The sequence below is a fragment of the Schistocerca nitens genome, chromosome 1, assembly GCF_023898315.1.
Source record: "Schistocerca nitens isolate TAMUIC-IGC-003100 chromosome 1, iqSchNite1.1, whole genome shotgun sequence".
NCBI lineage: Eukaryota > Metazoa > Arthropoda > Insecta > Orthoptera > Acrididae > Schistocerca > Schistocerca nitens.
The window spans coordinates 631,945,739-631,966,888 of NC_064614.1; the positions used below are offsets into that span (position 1 = coordinate 631,945,739).

At 44.0% G+C, this 21,150-nt stretch overlaps 2 protein-coding genes across 2 annotated transcripts in view; one reads left to right on the forward strand and one right to left on the reverse strand.

Moving 5' to 3' along the window:
- LOC126257794 (RNA helicase aquarius) overlaps positions 1 to 21,150 on the reverse strand; it is a 368,203-nt gene that overhangs the window by 282,327 nt on the left and 64,726 nt on the right. The gene's annotated exons all lie outside the window — the stretch shown is intronic.
- The window catches only part of LOC126257820 (probable G-protein coupled receptor Mth-like 5), a 128,256-nt gene that overhangs the window by 42,673 nt on the left and 64,433 nt on the right, over positions 1 to 21,150 (forward strand). The window lies entirely within an intron of this gene.

Consider the following 21,150-nt stretch of genomic DNA (forward strand, 5'->3'; position numbering starts at 1 on the left):
CGGGTGCTTAGTTGACATATTTAAGTGGCTGGCAACCCATGGGTGATGTGGTAGCAACCACCACGACCAAGGACAACAGGCGTCATTGGGCGTGATTAGCACATCGGCAAATTGCAAATCGGCTGAGTTTGCACGCACACAGTGAAATTCTGAGGTGGGCTGGGGTGTTTTTAAGGCTGCTTGAATAAACTTCTGTCAATTATCCCACTGTTTCACTGCATGATCCAGCACAAATCTGCTCCCTCCCTCACTATTTCTCTCACCCATTCTGCCACATAGCGACTGGGGACAGGCCAGGTTGTTACAGCTGGTGTCAGCAAGTGGTCATTACAGTTCACGACACATGTTGTGTTGGGAAGTGTTTCCCTAACATCCAAACTCAGTGGATCTGTGAGAAAAGTGATTGTGGTTAACTCTTGACACCAAAACACTGTGGTGGTGTGTTGAACAGTAAGACTGTCTACTTTAGGAAATTTTGTCAATCAGTGGTACTTGGTATACACTGAGGCGACAAATGTCACAGGATAGCAATATTCACATATACAGATTATGGTAGCATCATATACACATGGTATAAAAGGTCAGTGCATTGGCAGAGCTGTCATTTGTACTTGGGAGATTCATGCGAAAGGGTTTCCAACCAGATTGTGGCCACACAACAGGAATAAAAGACTTTGAAAGTCGATTGGTGGTTGGAGCTAGATACATGGGACATTTCGTTTTGGATACTGTTTGGGAATTCAATATTCTGCAATCCACAATGCCAGCACAGCATGCTGAGAATACCAACTTTCAGGCATTACCTCTCGCAGCTGCCAACGGCCTTCACTAATGAACGAGAGCAGCAGAGTTTGCATAGATTTGTCAGTGCTAAAATACAAGTAACACTGTGTGAAATAACTCCACAAACCAAAGTGGGATGTACCATGGTTGATTGGTTGATTTAAAAGAGGGGGGGGGGGGGGGAGGGGAAGGGACCAAACTACGAGGTCATCGGTCCCTTGTTCCTAATAAAAGAATGCCACAAGTGTGAGAATAAAATGGACGAGACATAAAACACAAAACGGAAAGAAAGAAAAAACCACAAAAACGAAGGAAAGAAAACGAACACTAAAAGGAACAAAGGAGGACAAGAAAACAACAGAGAGACGCTAGAAACAGAAGAGAGTAAAACAAGAAAGCAGATAGCAGTGGCTGGCCGACCACAAGAATAAAAAGGAAAAGCCAGCCACTCTGCAACACATTAAAACCTCCACCTTAAAAGCACTAGGGTGGCGGACACAGAGGACATGCGCTAAAACCTACATAGAAGTATAAAACCCACTCTCACAGAAAAAACGTAAAAATAAAGCTGCTGCTGAGGCATTGTCGCTGAACACCGAAGGCAGGGTGCTGGGAAAGTTAAAAGTCCACTGCAGAGTGGCTAGAAGTGGGCAGTTCAGCAAGAGCTGGACGACTGTCATTTGGGAGCCACAGCAACTCTGAGGTGTGTCCTCGCGACGGAATAGGTAACCATGCGTTAGCCATGTATGACCAATGCGGAGCCGACAGGGGACAACTGATTCCCTGCGAGAGGACCGCATGGAACTTCCACACATGCATAGTCTCCTTAATGACACACAGTTTGTTGTGCGTACTGTTATGCCAATCTGTCTCCCAAAGTCGGAAAACCATTGTGGTGTAAGACAGAACGCAGGTAAGCTTCGGAGATGCTTATCTCCAGAAGCGGTTTCTGCATCGCCCGTTTGGCCAGCCTGTCGGCAAGTTCGTTGCTGGGGATTCCGACGTGTCCTGGGGTCCACACGAACACCACTGAACGGCGGGACCATTCCAGGGCATATATGGACTCCTGGATGGACGCTACCATAGGATGGCAAGGGTAGCACTGGTCAGTAGCTTGTAGGCCGCTCAACGAGTCAGTACACAAGAGAAATAACGCACCAGGGCATGAGCGGGTGTGATCAAGAGCACGAGATATGGCCGCCAGCTCTGCAGTGAAAACACTGCAGCCATATGGCAAGGAGTGCTGTTCAACATGCCCTCCATGAACATAAACAAAGCCTACTTGACCCTCAGCCATCAAGCCTTTGGTGTAAACCACATCAGAGCCACGGACCACGTCAAGAACCAAGAGGAAGTGACAGTGGAGAGCAGCGGGGTTAACGGAGTCCTTAAGGCCACCCATAAGGTCCAGACAAAGCTGCGGTCAAGGCATAAACCATGGAGATGTACGTGAACGGACCACAAGTAGAGGTGGTACAGGGAAGGACTCCACTTCGAAGAGAAGGGACTGCACGCGAACCGCAATCTTTACCCCAACCTGGGCCGCAGATGCGGGAGATGGACTGTCGCGGGTGGGAAAAGGAGACGGTAATTCGGATGTTCAGGAGAGCTATGAATGTGTGCAACATGATTGGTGAGCAGTTGCAGTCTGATCTTCAATGGAGGGACTCCAGCCTCCACCAGTACGCTTGTCAGCGGACTCGTCCTAAAAGCTACTGTCACTAGTCGAACTCTGCAATGGTGCAATGGGTAGAGCAAACGCAATGCAGGGGGTGCCGCCAAACCATAAATCACATTCCCATATTCAAGACGGGATTGAACAAGGGCTCTGTATAGAGCTGCAGCAGTGTGGAGCGATCTGTACCCCAGTTGGTATTGCTCAGGCAGCGGAGGGCATTGAGGTGCTGCCAACACTTGAAGCTGACGAAGATGAGGAAGCCAAGTCAAACGAGTGTTGAAAACCACACCTAAGAACCGACATGTCTCCACTACAGTGAGTGGATCATCATTAAGGTAGAGTGCTGGTTCTGGATAAACAGTACGACACCGACAGAAATGCATGACACATGTCTTCATGGTGGAAAACTGGAAGCCATGGGCTAGACCCTATGACTGCGCCTTGTGAATGGCTTCCTGTAGGCGATGCTCAGTAACACCAGTAGTGGAGCAGCAGTACGAAATGCAGAAGTCGTCTGCATACAGAGAAGGTGAGACGGAGGGCCCAGCACCTGCTGCTAGACCATTAATGGCCACTATAAATGGAGACACACTCAATACAGAGCCCTGTGGGACTCTATTCTCCTGAATATAGATGGAACTATGGGAGGCACCAACTTGGGACACGGAAAATATGGAGCGACAGGAAGTTTTGGATAAAAATCGGGAGCGGGTCCCAGAGACCCCACTCATACAATGTGGAATGATACCACAAGGTCATGCCGTATGCTTTACGTAAGTCAAAAAAGACGGCAACCAGGTTTTGGCATCTGGAAAAGGCTATTCGTATGGCAGACTCGAGGGACATGAGATTATCAGTGGTAGAGTGACACTGGCAGAAGCTGCCCTGACATGGAGCCTGTAGGCCATATGACTCCAGGACCCAACCCATCCGCTGATACATCATACATTCCAGCAGCTTACAAAGAATGTTGGTGAGGCTGATGGGCCAACAGCTATCCACATCAAGCGGGTTTTTACCAGGTTTGAGCACCAGAATGATGGTGCTCTCCCGCCATTGTGATGGAAAGGTGCCATCGCACGAGATCCGGTTGGAGATGACGAGACTATGTCGCTCGTAGTCAGATGAGAGATGTTTAATCATCTGGCTGTGGATCCGATCAGGCCCTGGAGCTTTGTCAGGGCAATGTGCATGGGCACTGAGGAGCTCCCACTCTGTAAATGGGGCGTTACAGAATTCACTGTGGTATGCAGTGAATGAGAGGACTTTCCCTTCAAGCCACCATTTGCAAGTGGGAAAGGCTGGGGGTTAATTCTCCAATGCATAGGCTTGAGCAAAGTGCTCGGCTATCATGTTTGCGTCAGTAGATAACATGCCATTTATGGTAACACTGGGAACACCTGTTGGGGTCTGGTAGCCAAAAACACGTTTGATCTTTGCCCAGACTTGGGAACGTGACGTATGACACCCAATGGTCGAGACATATCTCTTCAAACACTCTTGCTTCCATCATTTGACAAGTTGGCGAACGCAGGCATGTAGCCATTTAAAGGCTATGAGGTGCTCTACGGAAGGGTGCCGCTTATGCCATTGTAGAGCTCTCCGACGCTCCTTAATTGTTTCAGTGACTTCCGGCAACCACCAAGGGACTGCCTTTCGCCGGGGGCACCGTAAAGAGCGAGGATTGCGTTTTCTGCTGCAGAAACAATTGTTGTTGTCACCTGCTCAAGCATCAGATCGATGTTACCATGTGGGGTAGATTCAACAGTAACAGCAGAGGTGAAAGTTTCCTAGTCCGCCTTGTTTAAAGTCCATCTGGGCAGCCGTCAGTGGCCATGACGCCGGCACAGTGACAGAAAGATGAGGAAATGGTCACTACCACACACGTTGTCATGTGCTCTCCAGTGGATAGATGGGAGGAGTCAAGGGTTGCAAATTGATAAATCAATGGCCAAGTAACTACCATGAGATAAACTGAAATGTGTGGTGGCCCCAGTATTCAAGAGGCAAAGGTCGAACTGAGGCAGTAAAGTTTAGACATCTCTGCCTCGGCCAGTAACGGTGCCACCCCACAAGCGGTTATGAGGGTTAAAATCTCCCAAAAGTAGGAAAGGTTCAGGGAGTTGACCAATCAGTGCAACTAATACATCCAGGGGTACTGCACCATCTGGAGGAAGATATACATTGCAGACAGTTATTTCCTGCATTGTTCTTATTCTGACAGCCACAGCTTCAAGAGAGGTTTGAAGGGGCACAATGTGACTACAAATTGAGTTTAGGACATATATGCAAACTCCAGCTGACACTCGATTATAGTCGCTACGGTTCCTGTAATACCCCTTATAGCTGAGGAGGGCAGGGGTCCGCACCGCCGGGAACCAGGCTGCGTGAAGGGCAATGCAGATAGCACGTGTAAAGCGTAACAGTTGCCATAGCTCAGTCATATGGTGGAAAGAACTGCCACAATTCCACTGGAGTATGACATCATGAGACTGGAAAGACATGGGACATTCAATGAGGCAGTTTACACCTCAGAGTCACCTGCTGCCACCGACTTATTGCCTGAGCAGTCTATAACCGTTGTGTCTGAGGGCCCGGTGAAATCTAGGTCCTCAGCAGACACCAGAATTGCCACACCATCCTCAGACGCAGAGCTTGTAGGTTTCAGTGGTGTGGGTGCCACCTCAATTTCCTTGGTCTTAGGGGTCTTCTTTTCGGATTTCTCTCACTGCTCCTTGGGTTTCCCTGGCTGGGAGGACTTCACTGACTCAGTCTCCGGGACTGAGGCTGAGCATGAAGCCCTACGACCAGCTGCTTTGGAGCTCTTTGGCCACTGGCGGGTGTCATCTTTCCCACTAGCAGAAACCTGGGAAGGGAGTGATCCAAGGGACCCCTCCCTAGCAAGAGAAGATGAAGAAGGCTTACACTTCTCCGGCTTAGAAGTGGGGATGGACGTCCCAGACGATTGGGTGGGTGTTGCTCCCAAAGTTGGTGGTGAGGGAGCAACAGGGATGGAAATGCCCCCACCACCAAGGGGGCAGGTGTAGTCTTCCGGCTGTTAGAGCAGACTGGGTTTGGCGGAGCTGATGGTGCCAGAACTGTTATAGCGGCGGCGTAAGATGATGTCATACGTACAGGATGTGGGCGTTCAAATTTTCTCTTAGCCTCAGTGTAGGTCAGTCGGTATAGGATCTTGTACTCCACGATTTTCCTTTCTTTCTGGAGAATCCTGCAGTCTGGTGAGAAAGGCGAATGGTGCTCTCCGCAGTTGACACAGATGGGAGGTGGGGAACGTGGAGTATTGGGATGGGATGGGCATCCGCAATCTCAACTTGTGACGCTGGAGGTACAGTGGAACGACATATGCCCTACTTCCAGCACTTAAAGCACCGCATCGAGGGAGGGATATAAGGCTTTACATCACAGCGGGAGACCATCACCTTGACCTTCTCGGGCAATGTATTACCCTTGAAGACCAAGGTGAAGGCCCCGGTGGCAACCTGATTATCCCTCAGACCCTAGTGGACACGCCGGCCGAAATGCACACCTCGACGCTCTAAATTGGCGTGCAGCTCACCGTCAGACTGTAAAAGAAGGTCCCTGTGAAATATGATATCCTGGGCCATAATAAAGCTCTTATGGGGCGTGATGGTTACAGAAACATCCCCCAGCTTGTCACAAGCGAGTAACGTACGAGACTGGGCAGAGGATGCAGTTTTGATCAAGACTGACCCAAATCTCATTTTGGACAAGCCCTCCACCTCCCCAAATTTGTCCTCTAAATGCTCAACAAAAAACTGAGGCTTTGTTGTCATGATAGATTCCCCATCAGCTCTTGAACATACAAGGTACCGGGGTGAATAAGATCCACTGTCATCCTTAGCCTGACATTCCTCCCATGGTGTGGTAAAGGAGGGGAATCATTTTATGATTTGGGGTCATACTTCTGTGCATTGAATTGAGCTCGGGAATGCTTAGAGACAGCTGGTGTTTGACCACCACGAGATGATTCATCGCATGTCATCCGCCCTGATGCGACCCACTCCAACCAGGGGACCCCCCCAAGGGCGCCACTCAGCCACAGCAAAGGCCATCTGGCAGGATGGCCATTGCCAGGAGTCTCAATGCCCCAGGGGGATGGACATGCAACCCTTGGCATATGTGGGGAGTCAACGGCGCAGGCATCAGCAGAGCGATCCCTGTGTGGTCAGGGACCTACAGCAACAGGGTGCATGGCGGCCCCACCACAATGGACTGGCTACCATGCTGGATATCAGATGCAAAGAAGTCCATGGTCATCGTCGACATCGAAAGTGACCCTGCTTAGTGCATGGTGGAAAACGCACCCAGGAAGGTGTCCTCACCCAAGATGGACTGAAATGCGATGACGAGAAAGTGGGCTAAAGACCTCAATGCACAATGGACACGATGCACCTTGTAAGGCGGCCTTCCCCAATTGGCTCGCTCTTCAGGAAAATTTTGAAGAATGGAAGTCAAACCCCACAGGGGACCATCACATAAAGGCCAAAATGTGTGGAACTCCTTTTAGTCACCTCTTACGGCAGGAAGGAATACCTTGGGCTTATTCTTACCCCCAGACCCACAGGGGAGATGTACCATGAACATATCTGTTAGGACAATCCAGCGAAATTTGATGTTAAGGGCTATGGCAGGATGCGACTGACGCGAATGCCTTCGCTAACAGCACGACACTGCCTGCACCACCTCTCCTGGGCCTGTGACAATATTGGTTCGACCCTAGATGACTGGAAAACTGCGACCTGGTCAGTGGAGTTACAATTTCAGTTGGTAAAAGCTGATGGTAGGGTCCTAGTGTGGTGCAGACCACACAAAGCCGTGGACCCAAGGCTCTGTGCAAGCTGGTGGTGGCTCCATAAGAGTGTGGGCTGTGTTTTCATGGAACGTAGGGTCCTCTATTTCAACTGAACTGATAATTGACTGGAAATTGTTATCTACGGCTACTTGGAGATGATTTGCATCCACTCATGGATTTCAGGGTAGGGAATGACAGTGTGCCTTGTCACTGGGCCACAACTGCTCATGATTGGTTTGAAGAGTATTCTGGACAACTCGAGGAATGATCTGGCCATCCAGATTGCATGATATGAATCTCTTCAAATATTTATGGGACATAATCAAGTGGTCAGTTTGTGCACAGAATCATGCACTGTCAATACTTTTACAATTATGGGTGGCTATAGAGGCAACATAATTCAACATTACTGTGGGGGACATCCCACAACTTGTAGAATCCATGCCAGTTTGAGTTGCACTACTATGCTGGGAAAAAGGAGCTCTGACACAATATTAGGAGATACCCAATTGCTTTTATCACCTCAATTTATCTCCAGTTCAGCAGTATTGGCTCAGCACAATGGGGTGTGGTGAGTCTCACCTTGTTTGTGTTTAATTCAGTTTTTGTTCCCAGTTAGGTTGCAAAGCCAAGTGAACTCATGGACTTATCACTGTTTAAGGGTAATGGTAGACCCAATAATCTAGTTACTGTAAGGTGTCAGGTTTGCAGTCTTGCTGGGCATCAATGTCTGTGCACTAAGGCTGTAGCAACCACATCTTTTACATGTAGATGTGTTGGTCATTTGGCTCTCGACTGCTCAGTGTATTGATGCGTGATGATACACAGTAAAAAGTAATTTATAGGGTTTTTCTATAGTGTATTAGAGGGATAATTGGTTAATTGTGTTTCTCATTTAATTACAGTAGAGGTAAACTACAAAAAATGCTAGTAATACATGCTGCCACTACTACAGAGTCTGTTGCTCTAACAGAGCAAGTGTGTGTTGACAGAGGCAAATTTTCACCAAAACCAGTCCTTCATAGAACTGGGGCTCTGGATGCTCGTCAGGTTCTGTCACAGCCTGAGTCTGGGGAAAATACAGTACAATTTGGGGTAGTTTCTTCTTCTTTTGTACCAGCAGTAGCCGCACTTATGAAATGCTTTTCGGGTAAAACAATAGAAGATTCATCAGTTTTCATTAATGATGTTACAGCTACTGCTACAAAGAGCAGTTGGTGAGACGAAGTAATCCTTCGGTTGGCTAACTTCTGATCCACAGGGTAAGCCAAGACAGATGTGGTATATCATGAGACCCTCAATAAACGACAGTCATTTTAGCAGCTGGTCGCTGGACTACACCAGCATTACCAAAAGCAGAACAGCACACAGTTTTTTCATGTGAAACTCAGTATTTTGATTTTAAAGCGTAATGAGTCAGTGGAAGTATTTTCAGACTGGATTCGCAAAGTCAATGCTCAGACCAATGTGCCCACCCAGAATGCAGAGGCCAATAAGGTGTTACTGTTGGAGGCAGAAGGCAGGGTGCTAGACTTTTTTTTTTTTCTTTTTTTTTTTGGTGGGGAATTCCTTCAAAAATGTCACGATGAGTTCGAAATGAGAATCCAAGTATTTAACTGCACCTCTCAGAACTGCAGCACAACTGTAAGAAATAGATTTTTCCACAAAGCAACTATTAGGTCACCGTGTATTTGCTTTGGAGACCAAACACTAAAGTTATGGACATAAGAGACATATGTCAAAATAGTGTAAGCAACCACCGTGTTACTCGTGGGGGAAGTGAGCCACCGAGTGTCTGTCAGAAAAGGAAGAACGGGAAGCCCCGTTAGGAGAAGCAGTTGTTAAACTCAAACAGGAATCCTTTGACCTTCAGAAAGCAGTTCCAATAGACCGTAACACTGCACAAGCTAGTGCACAGATGGAATGTTGCTTAGTGGGCTTAGTGAGTGGTGTGGAACAGAGATTTCTTGTAGACATCAGAGCGCACTTGTCCGTAATCAGTCTGGACCTGGTGAGCAGGGGGAGACAGGGGCCATGACAGGATAATTGATGGGGATTGCCAAAGTTTTATTGAGTCATTGTGGACGAAGGTACTTGAGTTTACCATCGGGGAAGTTTACACAGCATGTGGAAGTTTTGCTATATGTGGGTGAAGGTTATTCAGTAAGTCTTGGACTAAATTTTCTCGACAAACTTTGTGCGAGGACTGATCTTTGGCAGTGCTCGGTTGAGCTCAGTAAACCTTTGTTTCACTTAGGTGATACAATTGAAAATGAAACCATGTCACAATGCTCATTACCATTGAAGATGATGCCAACTAAACTGTAGACAAATTCGTTAAAGACTGATAACAGGATAAATACCAGCAGGTACTGAAAAGGTAGTGTGGATTTTAGTGGGTATCGATTTGCCTTGTGGGTCTTTGTATGTTGTTGAGCCATTCTCAGGTAATGAAGAGTTGGATGGTTCACACTGTTCTGTGTGCAGAAGCATAGCACGTGCAGGTAATGTTAATGAGGAATATATGGTTCCAGTTAACATAGATAACTTTGGCAGAGGTGAAGTTAGTTTTTTTTTTAATAGAGGTGGAGCCCCTCCACGCCCACACCGGCATGATGGCCAACACAAAAGGTCTACTGCCATCTCTGCATAAGGGTTAATATTCACTAAAGTGAGGTGTCGCAGGATGTGGGTACTGCGATGTTTGCGTACGTCTGGTTAGGATTAACCATTAATACGCGCTCATCTGGAGATAGATTGGTCGAAGTCTGACGAAGGGTAGCGGTTTGAAGGGCAGAGGAAAAAAAGTGCCAAGGCAAGAGCCAAGGGAAAAAAACCTCTGCGAAAGTTAGGTCGGGCGGCAAGAGCAGTAGCGGTTGTCTTGCTGCCTGCGATAGAGGTGAAGTTAGTATGTCAACAGGTATACTTATAGCACTCTGGAAGTATTAGAGAAAGAAGACTTTGGTAAATTGAGTTGGGATAGAACCCATAAGCAAACCACTGACATAGCAGCGTTACAAGAGATTCTGAGTCACTTTAAGGACAGTGATTGCACAGCTGTGGAAAAAATATTGTTGACGTTTAGCAACTTGTTTTGTACAGATGTGGGATTACCAGCAACTCCAGTAACTCAGCACCATATACCAACAGAGGATAGCACACGGATTTATAGGAAACAGTTTCACACAGTGAGACACTTACAGGAGCTAATAAGAGTTCATTAAACACCTATGAGATGGGATCAGAGAACATATTGTTACTGTCGGATGGGATGAAGATAGATTTTGCTGTGATTACAGGTTCCTGAATGCGCAGACCATTACAGATGCTTATCCGGTCCCTAATATTACAGAAACCTTGGATAAGTTGGATCCGTTTCATTACTTTGCTACAAGGGATCTCGAAAGTTGTTATAATTGGTTAGAAGTAGTGCTTGAGGATACACCAAAGACAGCGCTTACAGCACCGTATGGACATTATCGGTATAAGTTGACGCCATTCGCTTTAAAAAATGCACCTGCTACTTTTCAGCAGTTATTAGACAGAATTTTAAGAGGGTTAAAGCCTAAGACCCGTATGGGCTACTTCGAGGACATAATAGTCTATTCAGAGGCTATATCAGGACGTGTGGGAAGACTGGAGGATGTGTTTAGCAGATTGCAATCACCACGTTCGATGCTGGACATGGAAAAGCGTTAATTTTCTCAAACTCGAGTTAACTGTCTGTGACACATAATTAGTGAATGTGGTGTGCGAACTGATCCTCATCTTACAGAAGAACTTCAAAAGTTTACAGCACCATGGACAACCAAAGAGATAGAGTTGTTCGTCAGTTTGTGCAACTATTACTGTAAATTCAGAAAAAATCTTGGAAAAATAGCTGAACCTTTGAACAGATTACTCAAAAAGTGTAAAATTTGAGTGGACACAGGAGTGTCAGCTAGCATTCAAGATTTACCAGATCGTAAAAAAAGAGTTCATACTCTCTCATAACACTTCTAACAAGCCAGTCAGCTGTATTTTAATCAGATGATTGATGGACCGGAGTACCCAGTAGCATATGCTTCAAGGCAAGGCAGTTAAAAAAGGTGGAAATGTTAAGTGGTCATTTACGGTATGACATATATCTGTTGTTACTTTTATGGTATAAGATTAAAGTTGTAACTGATCTTGCATCACTGAAATGGTCATTTGGTCTAAATGACACATCTAGTTGTTTTACATGTTGGGCTCTCAAGCTTAGCGAGTCTGATCAAGAGGTTATCTCTAATCCCGATAGAAAACACACAAACATGGACACATTAGCCCACAAAACAGCAATGTTGAGTACATTGGACAAGAGTGTGTTGAAATGGCAGCAGGCACAGGCAGAGGATAAAGACTGCCAGACTTTTAAGTCACAGCTGCACTTTATCAAGCACGAGGATTTGTTGTGCAGAGTAACGAAATGCAGACGACTTGGTGTGGTCCTGGAAGTTTTTCAAAAGAAAGTGTTGCAACATGCTCATGATCATGTGTTGTCAGGTCTTGGCACCTGATGAACAACAGATAGGTATGTTGCAGAACAGTTTTGGTGTAGGAATGGGAAGCATGACGTGGAGCAGTATGTCAGAGACTGTGTACCATGCACGCAGAGAGCAGATATTTAACAGCAAAAAATCCCTTTGTAGAGGTTACCACAGGCATCAAAGTCATTTCAAATGCTTCGGCTTGACTTTTGCAGACCATATAACAGAAAACCTGCAGGGAATAGGTATGCACTCACAATCATCGAACATTTTTCACAATTTCTAGCAATGGTAGCAATTCCAGACCAACAGGCCAGCACTGTGGTACAGGCATTAGTTAACAGTTTGATACTGTAGTCTGGAGCACCTGATACCTTAGTCACTTATCAGGGCATTAACTTTGTTCCAGAATTTATGAACCAGCTATGCCACATGTTACAAATTTGGGAGTTACAACCCTCAAACTAGTAGTAGGATGGAGCACATCCATAGGACTATTTCAAAAATGCTAAGTTTTTAAGTGAATGCTACACACGACAACTGGGATACCTATCTTCCATGTGTGGTTTATGCATTAACTAAAAGATTCATACAGGAACAGGCACGTCACCATTTGAGGTAGTGTACGGGATGAATATCCCACTCCCTTTGACTTTTTTAAGTTCTAAATTAGGACTGAATTGTGAATCAGAGAAGAAGTTTGCGAGAAGAATATGGGAAGTGTGGAGAATGTACAAAAGGCAAACATAATGGCTCTGAAACACCAGGAACAGCCAAATAGGTGCAGGGGAAAACTACCACAGTATCGTATAAATCAGTGGATACTTGTCCCTAATCACTATACAACAAAAGGAAAGGCAAAGGAGTTCTTAACTAAATATCACGGACCATATCAGGTCACGGACATGACATCACCGTTTAATGAACTATAACGTCATACAGCTTTACTGTATGATTAAATGATGATGGCGTCCTCTTGGGTAAAATATTCCGGAGGTAAAATAGTCCCCCATTCGGATCTCCGGGCGGGGACTACTCAAGAGGACGTCGTTATCAGGAGAAAGAAAACTGGCATTCTACGGATCGGAGCGTGGAATGTCAGATCCCTTAATCGGGCAGGTAGGTTAGAAAATTTAAAAAGGGAAATGGATAGGTTAAAGTTAGATATAGTGGGAATTAGTGAAGTTCGGTGGCAGGAGGAACAAGACTTTTGGTCAGGTGATTACAGGGTTATAAATACAAAATCAAATAGGGGTAATGCAGGAGTAGGTTTAATAATGAATAAAAAAAATAGGAGTGCGGGTTAGCTACTACAAACAGCATAGTGAACGCATTATTGTGGCCAAGATAGACACAAAGCCCATGCCTACTACAGTAGTACAAGTTTATATGCCAACTAGCTCTGCAGATGATGAAGAAATTGATGAAATGTATGACGAGATAAAAGAAATTATTCAGGTAGTGAAGGGAGACGAAAATTTAATAGTCATGGGTGACTGGAATTCGTCAGTAGGAAAAGGGAGAGAAGGAAACATAGTAGGTGAATATGGATTGGGGGGAAGAAATGAAAGAGGAAGCCGCCTTGTAGAATTTTGCACAGAGCATAACTTAATCATAGCTAACACTTGGTTCAAGAATCATAAAAGAAGGTTGTATACATGGAAGAATCCTGGAGATACTAATAGGTATCAGATAGATTATATAATGGTAAGACAGAGATTTAGGAACCAGGTTTTAAATTGTAAGACATTTCCAGGGGCAGATGTGGATTCTGACCACAATCTATTGGTTATGAACTGCAGATTGAAACTGAAGAAACTGCAAAAAGGTGGGAATTTAAGGAGATGGGACCTGGATAAACTGAAAGACCCAGAGGTTGTAGAGAGTTTCAGGGAGAGCATAAGGGAACAATTGACAGGAATGGGGGAAAGAAATACAGTAGAAGAAGAATGGGTAGCTCTGAGGGAAGAAGTAGTGAAGGCAACAGAGGTTCAAGTAGGTAAAAAGACGAGGGCTAATAGAAATCCTTGGGTAACAGAAGAAATATTGAATTTAATTGATGAAAGGAGAAAATATAAAAATGCGGTAAATGAAGCAGGCAAAAAGGAATACAAACATCTCAAAAATGAGATCGACAGGAAGTGCAAAATGGCTAAGCAGGGATGGCTAGAGGACAAATGTAAGGATGTAGAGGCTTGTCTCACTAGGGGTAAGATAGATACTGCCTACAGGAAAATTAAAGAGACCTTTGGAGAGAAGAGAACCACTTGTATGAATAACAAGAGCTCAGATGGCAACCCAGTTCTAAGCAAAGAAGGGAAGGCAGAAAGGTGGAAGGAGTATATAGAGGGTTTATACAAGGGTGATGTACTTGAGGACAATATTATGGAAATGGAAGAGGATGTAGATGAAGATGAAATGGGAGATAAGATACTGTGTGAAGAGTTTGACAGAGCACTGAAAGACCTGAGTTGAAACAAGGCCCCGGGAGTAGACAACATTCCATTAGAACTACTGATGGCCTTGGGAGAGCCAGTCATGAAAAAACTCTACCATCTGGTGAGCAAGATGTATGAGACAGGCGAAATACCCACAGATTTCAAGAAGAATATAATAATTCCAATCCCAAAGAAAGCAGGTGTTGACAGATGTGAAAATTACCGAACTATCAGTTTAATAAGTCACAGCTGCAAAATACTAACGTGAATTCTTTACAGACGAATGGAAAAACTGGTAGAAGCGGACCTCGGGGAAGATCAGTTTGGATTCCGTAGAAATGTTGGAACATGTGAGGCAATACTAACCTTACGACTTATCTTAGAAGAAAGATTAAGAAAAGGCAAAACTACGTTTCTAGCATTTGTAGACTTAGAGAAAGCTTTTGACAACGTTAACTGGAATACTCTCTTTCAAATTCTGAAGGTGGCAGGGGTAAAATACAAGGAGCGAAAGGCTATTTACAATTTGTACAGAAACCAGATGGCAGTTATAAGAGTCGAGGGGCATGAAAGGGAAGCAGTGGTTGGGAAAGGAGTGAGACAGGATTGTAGCCTCTCCCCGATGTTATTCAATCTGTATATTCAGCAAGCAGTAAAGGAAACAAAAGAAAAATTCGGAGTAGGTATTAAAATTCATGGCGAAGAAGTAAAAACTTTGAGGTTCGCCGATGACATTGTAATTCTATCAGAGACAGCAAAGGACTTGGAAGAGCAGTTGAACGGAATGGACAGTGTCTTGAAAGGAGGATATAAGATGAACATCAACAAAAGCAAAACGAGGATAACGGAATGTAGTCAAATTAAATCGAGTGACGCTGAGGGGATTAGATTAGGAAATGAGACACTTAAAGTAGTAAAGGAGTTTTGCTATTTAGGGAGTAAAATAACTGATGATGGTCGAAGTAGAGAGGATATAAAATGTAGACTGGCAATGGCAAGGAAATCGTTTCTGAAGAAGAGAAATTTGTTAACATCGAGTATAGATTTAAGTGTCAGGAAGTCGTTTCTGAAAGTATTTGTATGGAGTGTAGCCATGTATGGAAGTGAAACATGGACGATAACCAGTTTGGACAAAAAGAGAATAGAAGCTTTCGAAATGTGGTGCTACAGAAGAATGCTGAAAATAAGGTGGGTAGATCACGTAACTAATGAGGAGGTATTGAATAGGATTGGGGAGAAGAGAAGTCTGTGGCACAACTTGACTAGAAAAAGGGATCGGTTGGTAGGACATGTTTTGAGGCATCAAGGGATCACAAATTTAGCATTGGAGGGCAGCGTGGAGGGTAAAAATCGTAGAGGGAGACCAAGAGATCAATACACTAAGCAGATTCAGAAGGATGTAGGTTGCAGTAGGTACTGGGAAATGAAGAAGCTTGCACAGGATAGAGTAGCATGGAGAGCTGCATCAAACCAGTCTCAGGACTGAGGACCACAACAACAACAACAAACGTCTATTGTCCACTTCAGTCAGGTGAAACCATTTAAGGGTATGGTGGATATGGTACCACAGTTAGCTGTGACCAATCCGGTACACATATGTGCAGTATGCAGAAAGAAGGAACCTCTAGCAATTGGACAGCACAAAGCACAAGACATTCCTTATGCTTTGAGGTCAGTTAGTTCTACTGTTAGATTCTTTGCAATGTTATGTTCATGTTAGGTTTATTCTTGATATATGTGTTATGGGTGTGTCACTACTACACTTATTTTTCCTTTACTACTGTAGGGTTATTGTCATGTTTCTGTTTTTGTTGTTTCTGTTTCTATTTGTCAGTTACTCATTTCACAAGAAGGCAGGAGATGATGGACAGTTCCTTTCCTCAGATGGCAACTTCATGAAGACATACTTCATCAGGAGTGGAACAGAAAGCTTAACTGTCGTTCAACCATTGGACTGGACTCAGGCGTGTCATTCTTTTGCTTATGTGCCATCAGTGGAGATTAAAAGTAGAGAGTTGGGAAATACTGAATGAAATTCAGAGACTGGAAGTCCCCCCACACACACACACACAATTATAGTTGGTGGTGACTACAATCTACCCTCAATACGGCAAAAATACATGCTTACAGTCAATGGTAGGCATAAAATGTCATCTGAAATCATTCTGAATGCAGTCTCAAGAAATTATTTTCAGCAACTAGTTCAGGAGAGCACTTAAATGTAAATGGTTGCAAAAACATACCTGACCTAACAACAAATAATCCTGTGCAAAGAGAGAGTGTCATGAGAAATACAGGGATTAATGACCACAAAGTGGTGGTTGTGAGATAAAATACTGTAACATCCAAACCCACCAAAAATAAACACAAAATAAATCTATTTAAAAAAGCAGATAAAAATCCTGCTTGATACTTTCTTAAGAGACAATCTTCATTCCTTCAAATCTGACTACGTAAGCTTAGGCCAGAAGTGGTTTAAATTCAAAGATATAGCATTGGCAGCATTTGAGACATGTATACCAAGTAAATTACTAAGAGATGGTACTGATACCCCATAGTACACAAAACAGGTCAAAACACTTGCAGAAGCAACGAAAAAAGCATGCAAAATTTAACAGAATACAAAACCCCCCAAGATTGGCAAAGTTTTGCAGAAGCTCAAAATTTAGTGCAAACTTCAATGTGAGATGCTGCTTGTAACAGTTCCACAATGAATTCTGTCTTGAAATCTAGCAGAAAGTCCAAAGAGATTCAGCTTGTGTGTAAAGAACCCCTGCAACACAAGCAACACCTTCACTGTGCCATAACAATGGTGACGTTACTGATGACAATGTCACTAAAGCAGGGTTACTAAATACGGTTTTCCGAAATTCCTTCACCAAAGACAAGAAAATAAATAGTCCAGAAATTGAATCAAGATCTACTGCCAACATGAGTAACTTACAAGCAGATATCCTCGGTGTAGCAAAGCAGCTTAAATAATTTAATAAAAGCAAGGCCTCTGGTCAAGATTGGACTCAGGTTCCTTTCAGAGTATGCTGATACAGTAGCTCCATATTTACCAATCATATACAATTGCTCACCTGTCGAAAGATCTGTACTGACAGACTGGAAAGTTGCACTAATGTCAATTTGCAGTAGGATTTTGGACCATACACTGTGTTCAATCATTATGAGTTATCTCGAGGAAAACGATTTACTGACAAACAGCCAACACAGATTTAGAAAACATCATTCTTGTGAAATACAACTAAGATTTTATTCTCATGAAGTGATGAGTGCTACTGACCTGGGATGTCAAATTGATTCCATATTTTTAGATTTCCAGAAAGCTTTTGATACCAATCTCACAAGTGACTTTTAATCAAACTGCATGCCTAAGGAGTATCATCTCAGTTGCTTGACTGGAATCACAATTTCCTGTCAGAAAGGTCATAGTGCGTAATAAATGATGGAAAGTCATCCAGTAAAACAGAAGTAATTGCTGGTGTTCCCCAAAGAAGTGTTACAGGGCCCCAGCTGTTCCTGATCTACATATATGATTTAGTAGACAATCTAAGTACCCCTCTTATATGGTTTGCATATGATGCTGTCATTTACCATCTTATAAAATCATCAGATGATCAAAACAAATTGCAGTATGATTTAGACAAGATTTATGTATAGTGTAAAAAGTGGCAACTGACTCTAAATTATGAAGAAATATGAAGTCATCTACATGAGCACTAAAAGGAATCCGCTTAATTTCGGTTACATGATAAATCACTCAAATCTAAAGGGTGTAAACTCAATTAAATACTCAGATATTACAGTTATGAATAATTTCAATTGGAATGTTCACGTAGATAATGTTGCGGGTAAAGCAAAACAAAGACTGTGCTTTATTGGCAGAACACTTAGAAAATGCACCAGGGCTACTAAAGAGACTACTTCAACTACACTTGTCCACCCTCTTCTAAAGTACTGCTGTGCAGTGTGGGATCCACATTAGATAGGATTGACAAAGGACATGGAAAAGGTTTAAAGAAGAGCAGATCATTCCATACTATCACAAAACAGGGGAAAGTGTGTCACGGAAATGACACATAAATTGGGGTGGCAATCATTAAAACAAAGGCATTTTGTGTTGCAGCAGGATCTTCTCACGAAATTTCGATCACCAACTTTCTCCTCAGAGTGTCAAAGTATGTTGTTCATGCCTACCAACATAGGAAGGAACAGTCTCATAATAAGATCAGAGAAAGCAGAGCACACACAGAAAGATTTAAGTGAAACAGTACAGAAATAGCTTGAAGGTGATTCAATGAACCCTCTACCAGGCACTTCATTCTGAACTGCAGAGTAATCACCCAGATATAGATGTAGCTTTCAGCCAAAAGTTGTGGCACATTTCTATTATGTATCTGCATATTTTATTTCTGTAATACACTCAAACGGCCCCAGTCTACAGAACAACCAATGCACCAGTGTCCAGTCACATGATTAGCCGCCACAGACCAAGAGAGTAGTTGATGACAGTAAAACCTCTGTATTCTGTAGTGCAAGCATTAGATTAAGGATTACATTGAGGTGACGAAGATCAAGGGGTAGCGATATGCACATAAACAGATGGCAGTAGTATTGTGTTCACAAGGTATAAAAGGACAGTGCACAGGCAGAGCTGTCATTTATATTCAGGTGAGTCGTGTAAAAAGGGTTCCAACCTGATTATGACCACACAGCAGAAATAAAAGACTTTCAACATTAAATGGTAGTTGGAGCCAGAGGCTTGTGACATTCAGTTTTCGAAATTGTTAGGGAATTCAATATTCTACAAACCACAATGTCAGTAGCATGCTGAAAATACCAAATTTCTGGCATTACACCTCACCATGGACAACACAGTGGACAACAGCCTTCACTAATGACTGAGAGCAGCGATGTTTGCACAGTTGTCAGTGCTAACACACAGGGAACACTATGTTAAATAACAAGCAACAATGGGTGAAATAACCGCAGTAATCAATGTGGGATGTACCACGAACATATCTGTTAGGACAGTGAGGCAAAATTTGGCATTAAAGGGCTATGGCAGCAGATGACTGACTGGTAACAGCATGACATCACCTGCAGCACCTCTCCTGGGCTCGTGACAATATTGGTTGGACCCTAGATGACTGGAAAACCATGGCCTGCTCAGTTGAGTCCTAGTTTTAGTTGGTAAGAGCTGAAGGCAGGCTTATAGTGTCGCACAGATCCCACGAAGCCATGGACCTAAGTTGTTGATAAGGCGCAGTGCAAGCTGGTGCTTGCTCCATAATAATGTGGACTGTGTTTACATGGAATGTAAAGGGTCCTCTGGTCCAAATACACCAATAATAATATAATAATGTTGTGTGACTATGGCCTCCCGTCGGGTAGATCGTTCGCCGGGTGCAAGTCTTTCGACTTGATGCCACTTCGGCGACTTGCGCGTCGATGGGGATGAAATGATGATGATGAGGATAACACAACACCCAGTCCCTGAGCGGGCAAAATCTCCAACCCAGCCGGGAATCGAACCCAGGCCCTTGGGATTGGCATTCTGTCGCACTGACCACTCAGCTACCGGGGACGGACACCAATCATTTACTGGAAGTGGTTATGTTCAGCTGCTTGGGGACCATTTGCAGCCAATCATGGCCTTCATGTTCCCAAGCAACGATGGAATTTTTATGGACGACAATGCACAATGTCACTAGGCCACAATTGTTCACGATTTGTTTGAAGAACAATGGACAATGCGAATGAATGATCTGGCCACTCAGATCGCCCAACTTGAATCCCATAGAAAACTTGAAGAACATAGTCAAGAGGTCAGTTTGTGCACAAAATCCTGCACTGGCAACACTTTTGCAACTATAGACAGCTGTACTGGTAGCATGGCACAATATTTCTACAGAGGACTTCCAACAACTTATCGAGTCCATGCCACATTGAGCTGCTGCACTATGCAAGGCAAAAGGAGGCTCAACAAGATACTGGGAGGTATCCCGTGACTTTTGTCACCTTAGTGTATAATTTAATAAAGTTCTGGATACTGCACTTCGAAATTAAGCTCAAGTTAGTAGTGGAAAGGGAGAAATCCATGTGGGAAAACTCATGGTTGCTGGTGTTGCCATCAACAAGACACGGAGATTTTTTTGATTAAGAGCAATTTTAATTAAAGACTCAATTTGGAAGATTCAGGATGAATCTCTCGAAAGAAGGGACACTTGTTGCACCTCGAAAAAGTTTGGCACACAAATTGTGAATTTTTAAAAGTTTTACTACCATGTGCTGTGCAGTAGTAGAGGCCAGCCTGGACAATGTGCTAATTGAGCAAGCCATTGGATGGTATCATCGACATTACGACAAAAATCTTTGGGAAAGCAGGAGTTTGTGACACTAGTCACCAAAAGAGCACATGGAACAGATAGCACAGGGTTCCCAAGAGTGAGGTAACATTTTGTAACTTGAGCACTTGTGTGTTACCAAGAAACTCACACGTCACAAATTTAGCCGGGCCTAGCATCTCTTGTTCAGGGCAGAGCGAGCTAGAAAAAGCTTACAGAACAAGTATGATGAAGCAAACTTACCAAGATGAGGTAACACTTTGTAACTCGGGCACTTGTGTGCTACCAAGAAACTCACACGTCACAAATTTAGCCGGGCCCAGCAACCCTTGTTCAGGGCAGAGTGAGCTAGGAAAAGCTTACACGACAAGTACAATGAAGCAAACTTACTCGTCCCCCTCCAGTAGGACACATCGGAAGTGTACTTACCAGGGTACAAATAATCGAGCTTAGGAGCACAAAGCATTCAGTCATGTGGCCATCCTGTCTGCATCTTGAACTGGAGAAAACGACGGAACTTTTGAGTTTCAGGAAAAACATGACCCATTCTTGGTGA